General features: G+C 35.0%; 1 long non-coding RNA gene across 1 annotated transcript; it reads right to left on the bottom strand.

Moving 5' to 3' along the window:
- Nucleotides 1-1,283: 1,283 nt before the first annotated feature.
- Nucleotides 1,284-1,878, bottom strand: LOC131075886 (uncharacterized). Its single transcript, XR_009371886.1, has 3 exons — nucleotides 1,769-1,878; nucleotides 1,581-1,670; nucleotides 1,284-1,469 (listed from the first exon to the last, which is right to left on the bottom strand). It is a non-coding gene; the product is annotated as an uncharacterized LOC131075886 (long non-coding RNA).
- Between the last annotated feature and the right edge of the window lie 5,746 nt (nucleotides 1,879-7,624).

Genomic DNA, 7,624 nt, shown 5'->3' with positions numbered 1-7,624 from the left:
AGACATGTTGGAGCTGACGGTTCGTCATCGCAACGAGCTGAACGAGAAATTGGCCACGCGACAACATTCGATTGAGTGAGACTGACGATCTTTTTGCCAATCGAAAAATTGCTGCCCTAATAAAACCGTAGGGAAACTTGAAAAACTGAAATAGGATTTTGTAGGGACCCCTCTCATGGCCTCATAGGTTCAAATGGATTGTTTGCAAGTGCCACAAATTTTGGGGTAGGGCCCGTCAAAGTTTGACAATTTTGAGCACTTAGGGCGCTCAAAGGACGACGCCGGTAGGGTATGACCCCAAGCGTTCGACCGAGTGTGGGGGTAAAATAGGAGAATGCATAGAGTAATAATGCCTAACTGGAGATGTCAAAGCTGATGGTTTGTCATCGCAACGAGCTGAACGAGAAATTGGCGACGCGACAACATTCGATTGAGTGAGACTGACAATTTTTTTGCCAACCGAAAAATTGCTGCCCTAATAAAACCGAAGAGCAACTTGAAAAACTAAGATAGGCTTTTATAGGGACCCCTCTCATGGCCTTTTAGGTTCAAATGGATCATTTGCAAGTGCCATGGATTTTGAGTTAGGGCTCGTCAAAGTTTGACAATTTTAAGCACTTAGGGCGCTCAAGGGACGACACCGGTAGGGTATGACCTCGAGCATTCGACCGAGTGATGGGGGAAAAATAGGAGCATGCATAGGGTAATAATGCCTAACTGGACATGTCAAAGCTGACGATTCGTCATCGCGATGAGCTGAACGAGAAATTGGCCATGCGGCAACATTCGATTGAGTGAGACTGACGATTTTTTCGCCAACCAAAAAATTGCTGCCCTAATAAAACCTCGAGTGTTCGACTGAGGGTCGGGGGAAAAATAGGACCATGCATATGGTAGTAATGAATTGTATCAAGTATTGTTCATTAAATGAATTTTATTGTATTGTTCATTAAATTAATTTTATTGTTCATGAATTGTATTGGTCATTGAATGAATTGTATTATATTGTTGATTAAATGAATTGTATCATTCATAAATTATATTGTTCATTATATGAATTATATTGTATTGTTCATTAAATGAATTATATTGTTCATTATACAAACAACACTTACGATGAAATGAAATGAATTGTATTGTTCATTAAATAACCATTATTAACCATTGTTAATTATTGGAATCAAGATTAAAGATTTCCATGATAACACCACGCACAAATGAGAAACAATTTATATGATCGAATATCAACTTCTGTATATATAAAAATGTCACATGATTACAAATGTATGTCCATACACAAATATGGCATAAAGCCAACTGAAACAAAATGTATGTCTAAATACATGAATGTATGTCCATATACAAAATATACATGCCAACTAGACATGTAAGCATCCCAAAACTATCTATAACATCCTAAGCTGTTGATGGATCATCAAAATTGATCCTCTTCGCCGCACTGCTCGGCTCTGAAGGATCTCGCTCAAGAAAAAAACCACAACTAATATTAGTTATATTATAAAATTCACATTCGAAAAGTTAACATAAAAATAAACTATAATTGAACTATTCATGTTTACCTCATCTCCATGTTTTCTCTTAAGCTTTGTAGGAGTCTTGATGTATGTCTTCAGTAGAGGAGGTATGTTTTGAATATTTTCATACACAACCTACATATGTTCAGAAACATGACATTGATACTAGTTACCATATAATTGTCACTGATAATAACAAATTATATCTACCAATCAAAAAATAAAATACACACATCTACTCGAGGCATCTCTTCTTCTTCTTTAGGTATACAAGGTGTAGTCATCAAGGATGTGAAGCCAAGAATTCTCTATATATATACACAACAAGTATATGAAACTATCAATCTATGTCTAGACATGTATAATCACTATAAGTTATTTAAACTATTCGTTCAATCATATTTGCATTCAATTACCTTTCCCTTGTCTCCAACTGCACTACCAGATCCTAAATCACACTGCCCTACACTCATGCTTCTTGTGCCCTACAAGAGTAAAATAAGATATACATGCAAGTTACTACATAATCTAATTAAGACCAATATAAATGATGAGCATGTATGTACAATAAAATACAAACGACTAGGTGCAATAATATATGTATTGTCAAGCTATCAAGGCCAAATGAAATGGCTAACAAGATGCCCTCCTGAATCTATCTCAACTCTTCCTTGGTCATCAACTATTAAATAGACGATGTAAATAAAAATTAATACTTAATATTATCTAGATTATAAATATTTTATTAAAATATAACATGAACTGTGAAAATACAAATCTTACCACTACATCATCAATGTATGATGATGGTGCCTCCTTGCCTCTAGCATGTGAGGACTCCCCAGGGTATCCTCAAGTCTGTGTAATAATATATGGTGCATCAAGCATCTAATGCACCTCATAATCTGCACTGTCCACATGAGGATCAACGGGTTGTCCAACTGGATCCAAGCATAAGTGCCCACACATGACACAACTATGGGGCACACATATGTGTGGAGCTGAGGATGACGTGTCAACGCTACCAGATGTACCGCTACCATCAAGAGTAGGCTGAGCTACTGACCCAGCCTGAGAAACCAAAAGGCTACTCAAAGAGTGAATAGTCGATATGGTCCATGAAGCCGCCTCACAAATGATATCAGGATGCTGCACTGCATGTGGGGGATGAATAGAAGGAGGGGGGACATATGGGCCCTAGACTACTCTGACTACCCCAAGTCTATTTTGGGGCATACCTAAACCTACACCTTGGAAAGGTTGGATGTCAAAGTAGTTCACATGTTTGCATAAAACAAACTCAGCATACAATTTTTTTATGAAATAGAAAGAGATATCAAGATTGTTGTTGGGTGGTTTGTCGAAAACCATCCACCAATGATTCTAAAAGTTTTTCACAATCCCATCATTTGTGCACCATTTAATAGAAAGTTTTCTTTTTTTGGGATCTACGGGTTGACCAGTGTGGGGTTTGACAAACAATGAGGCGATATCGGCTTTGTATATCTCGAGATCCTTGATATCCTTATACAACAAGCCAATTGCATATTTTTCCCTCATAGAATCTCACCACAAAAGGGCGGCATTGTGCTCCTCAGTCATGGTTTCCATACTCTTTATGATCGACATGAGATGATCAAACATTGGGTTTAGATAAGGGATCCTACAATATACTTCTGTGGTCCCCCTCAATTCATTCAAATTTTGTGCAATCAAATCCTGAATTGAGGGGGGTTTTGGCAAATGAGGGTTTGGTTGTTGTAGTTGTGGTTGGTCAGTGTTTTCATTGTTATCCCCCTATTTTTAACCTAATTGAATGTAAACAATTAAATTTAGTTAACAAATTTAAACAATTAGGTATTTGATTTAAAAAAACCATATTTTCAATGAAAAATTAAATAAACGTTAACAAAAAATACAAAAATGAATGAAAATGATTGAAAACGATAAAATTCTTACCTTTCAATCTATTTTTAGCAATTTTTTGCCAAAACGTTGGATATCGGGTGCACCAGATATGTGATTTTGATAAAATTGTGCAGCCCGTGAGTTTAAAATGACTCACAGGCTTTCATTGTCGAAATATATTTGTCTCAAAAAATCAGATATCCGATCTTTATACTTCAATTATTTTAAAATAACATATATAATATAATAATATATTATATAATATGTATTGTATTATATTATAAAATATAATTATATATTATATAATATATATAATATAATATTGTATTATATAATATATAATATTATATATTATATAATATATATAATATAATATAATATAATATAATATAATATAATACGTATTATATAATATATTATTATATTATATAATATATTATCACATTATATATATTATATAATATGTAATATATAATATATTTTTGAAATTAAAATTACAAATAAAAATCGGATATCCGATTTGCATAGGCAATTACCAAGGCAAGGTGTACTGACACCCAAGCCAAGCAAAATGTCAACATGTATTTTCACATTTTTAGATGAGTGAAGAAGGCTATTTTTTTCACATTGCCACTTTTTGGCCCCCCTTGATCCTACACTAACCCATATTTCACTTGAATGCTAGTAAAAGTTGTTTGATTGCTCAGAGTGATGAAAGTTGGTTATGGCATAAAAGGATGTGTCATGTAAATTTTGATTGCATGATTAAGATAAGTTCTACTCAGGTAGTGAGAGATCTACCAAGATAATAAAGCCTTCTAATCCAATATGTAAGGAATGTCAATTAGGGAAGCAAACAAGAGTTACTTATAAGAGAAAATAGTATAATTCTAATGGATTGTTGGATCTTGTGCATATTGATCTGTGTGGTCCTTCTAGAATAAGAAGCTTGCAGGGTGATAGGTATTTCATGTTGTTGATTGATGACTATTCAAGGATGATGTGGGTTACCTTCTTAAGGGAGAATTTTGAAGTGTTTAGGAAGTTTAATATTTTCAAAGCTAGAGTTGAAACTGAGACTGGAATGAAGCTAAAGTGTCTGAGACTTGATAGAGGTGGAGAATTCACTTTTGGTGAGTTTAATGCATACTGTGAATAGCATGGAGTTAAGTGATAGTTATCTGCTCCTAGGACACCACAACAAAATGGTGTTGTGGAGAGGAAGAATAGAACAGTTCAAGAGGCTACTAGAACCATGATGATTGAAGGAAATGTTCTACATGTATTTTGTAGAGAAGTTGAATACATTGATGTTGCTAGCAGTTGGACTTGAGCAATTTGGATGAAGCAGATGGTGAAGGATATAGGATTTATTTATGATGAGCCTATTGCTATATACTATGACAATTCAAGTGCTATCCATATTTCAAAGTATCCGGTGTTGCATTCGAAGACAAAGCATATATCAATCAAGTTTCATTTCTTGAGAGAGAAGGTGAATGAGAAAGAAGATGGATTGGAGTGTGTATCTACAAAGGAGCTGATTGTAGATATCTTTACAAAGCCTTTTCCTAAAGATACTTTTAAGTATCTCAGAGGGAAGTTAGGGGTAATTGCCCCTCCTAATGAGAACTAAGGTGCATAGATTTGCATCAGTCCGGTGAACTTCACAGAGATATTTTATGCTCTGGATTGGTGAGTGAGGCTGCTACTCATGGGGAGTACTTAGTGTTAGTGTTGGTGATTGAGATGTTCACATTTACGAAGCTAATTCAATGGGGAGGGAATCATGATTCCCAAGCCTTTGTCATTGATGTCAAAGGGGGAGAGAAGTATGTGAAAAACCCTAAAGTGTATTTTGAGTTGTTTGTCAAAGAGTGAGCTGATCCTTGTGATTTTGAGGGAGATTGTTGAGAGTTGATTTGTAAGGACCCACTTGTCCTAACCCTAGTTAAACCATCCTTTAACTCACAATTATAATTAAAATTAATTTAACCATTAATGCACATGCAAAATCTATGTTAACTGACATGCAATTAATAGATAAGTAAATTGAACATCCATGCATCTTATGATTATCATGTGAAAGACTAAATATGTACACAAAAAAGAAACAAAAATAAGGTGTGCATAAAGATTAAATAACATGCATAAACCATAATTAATTACGATATCGAGTTAAGTGCGTGCATGCGTAGAATTAAATCGTGTGCATGAGTCATTACGAATTAAATTAACATGCAAAATGCTTAATTAAATCAACTAACTAAAAATTAAACATGTATATGCATGTATGGAGAAAAGAAAACTAATCTACTGAAAGAAAATTATGCATGTTAGTGGGTTAGTAGTTTTTCTCTTCTTTCTTTTTGTTAGTTACATTGCATGGCGACTTTTGTCGGTTTACATCATGGACCTCATGGGTCTTTTACATAACTTTTACATGTGACCATTCTGGTCTTTTACAACAAGATAAAATATACATCTTATAATAATTACATAGAATTTATCTAGAATCTTTGATTTTCTCTGTCTCTAGGTGTTTCATCTTCGTTTGACCTGGATAACCTCCTCTCGCAAACTGGATGATGGACATATGACCTGGACATTTTATCTGCCCAACCAAATGAAGCTTATGCTTCCTGGATGCCCATAAGCTCTCGTCCCTCACGACGGAGCTCCCTAGCAAGTAGGTACCAACTGGCAGGAATGGAACCATATGCATTCATGTAGAGCTACCAACCCATCCTGTTGAACTTAACTACATGTATTATGGTAGGGAGAAAAATAAATAAATATGATGACCATCATTACCCTATTGGGGAGGTGAAGAAAATCACCCTTCCCTGATTAGCCCATAACAAGCACCCTATTCCAAAAACATCCCTCATAGACAGGAATCAAAATTAACCCTTCCCGAATTAATATTATTTATTATTATATAGAATTTTAATGTTGGAATAATGTCTAATTTACCATCAGTCTATTATCCTCACATTTAAGCATAATAACTCTGTACAGTAAGAATTTTTAGAATACAACCCAATTAAAAATCGACTATAACCTTAACTTATAGCTAAATCTTATACTTGAAAATTTATGAAGATCCTGTCAGGAATATCAATGAGGATGGGTCGATTCTACCAAAGGGTATGGTAACAATAAAAAATAACCTCATCGGTTTACCAATCAGAAAATAAATAAATAAATGATGGGTGGTAGAAATATCTAGCAAACCCTTTTTTAAAAGAAACCAATTTTAGTTATAAGCAAGTCGTTTTGAAGGAGGACATGGACTGCAGATTTAAAAGGGAAAGTAAAAAAAAAAAAAACCGTCTCTTCCAATTCTAATCAAACAGATTTGCTAACCACTTAGATCCCATAGGAATCGGTGAGTGAGTGAATTTGGACCAAATTTGAAATGGCAAAAGATAAATAACCAAAACAACGACTCCACCATAGGGAACAAACATAGATCAACCAAATAAAACTCATTTCTTCTCCTTTAGTGGTCGATATGGTGGACTGACTGTGGCTGGCTTTTTGAAGTAAAATAAACTTAATAACCCAAATCGAATCCCAAGGGAATAGATGTCTAGCAGGGAGAATTAACAAAGATTTGCATTGGTGTTGGGCAGGAACAAATAATCTACAACGATACAAACTCAGCTAGGCATAGTGGAAATCAGATGGGTGGCGCCTTAGTCTTTAGCAAATTACAGACCTCCCCATCATTTGATTCTGTAGGGCAGCGACTGTTGAGAGGAGGAAAATTAATTTACAACAACAAACTCTATCAACTACTTCCAAATTGTTGACAAACAAGAGTAAAGGGCGATTATCCCAAATTTGACTCCAAAATTCTTAAAATTCTCTATCTTCTAGGCAATGCGATTTGAGAATAATTTGGGGTCTGCAGAAAATTACAGTGAGAAAAGGGAGATGATATCTCTGATTGCAACAAAATTAAAAAAATAAAAGCTTCAAATCACCACCTATGCTGATGCATGCAGCTCAATCTGGTGAAGGGAGTCTGCAGAGAAGAAATTCGGAAAAGAGGGGGAAATGTGGAAGAAGAGAAGAGAAAGGTGTGAGAACAACCAACTCCTTTCTTTCCACCCCCCCAAACCGCTACTAATACCTAACAAAAATTTGCATAGAGTATCAAAAGGGACAGAGGC

This window comes from Cryptomeria japonica, chromosome 3 (genome assembly GCF_030272615.1).
Source record: "Cryptomeria japonica chromosome 3, Sugi_1.0, whole genome shotgun sequence".
Taxonomy (NCBI): Eukaryota; Viridiplantae; Streptophyta; class Pinopsida; order Cupressales; family Cupressaceae; genus Cryptomeria; species Cryptomeria japonica.
The sequence above is the reverse complement of the archived record's forward strand: the minus strand, read 5'-3'. Positions and strand labels throughout refer to the sequence as shown.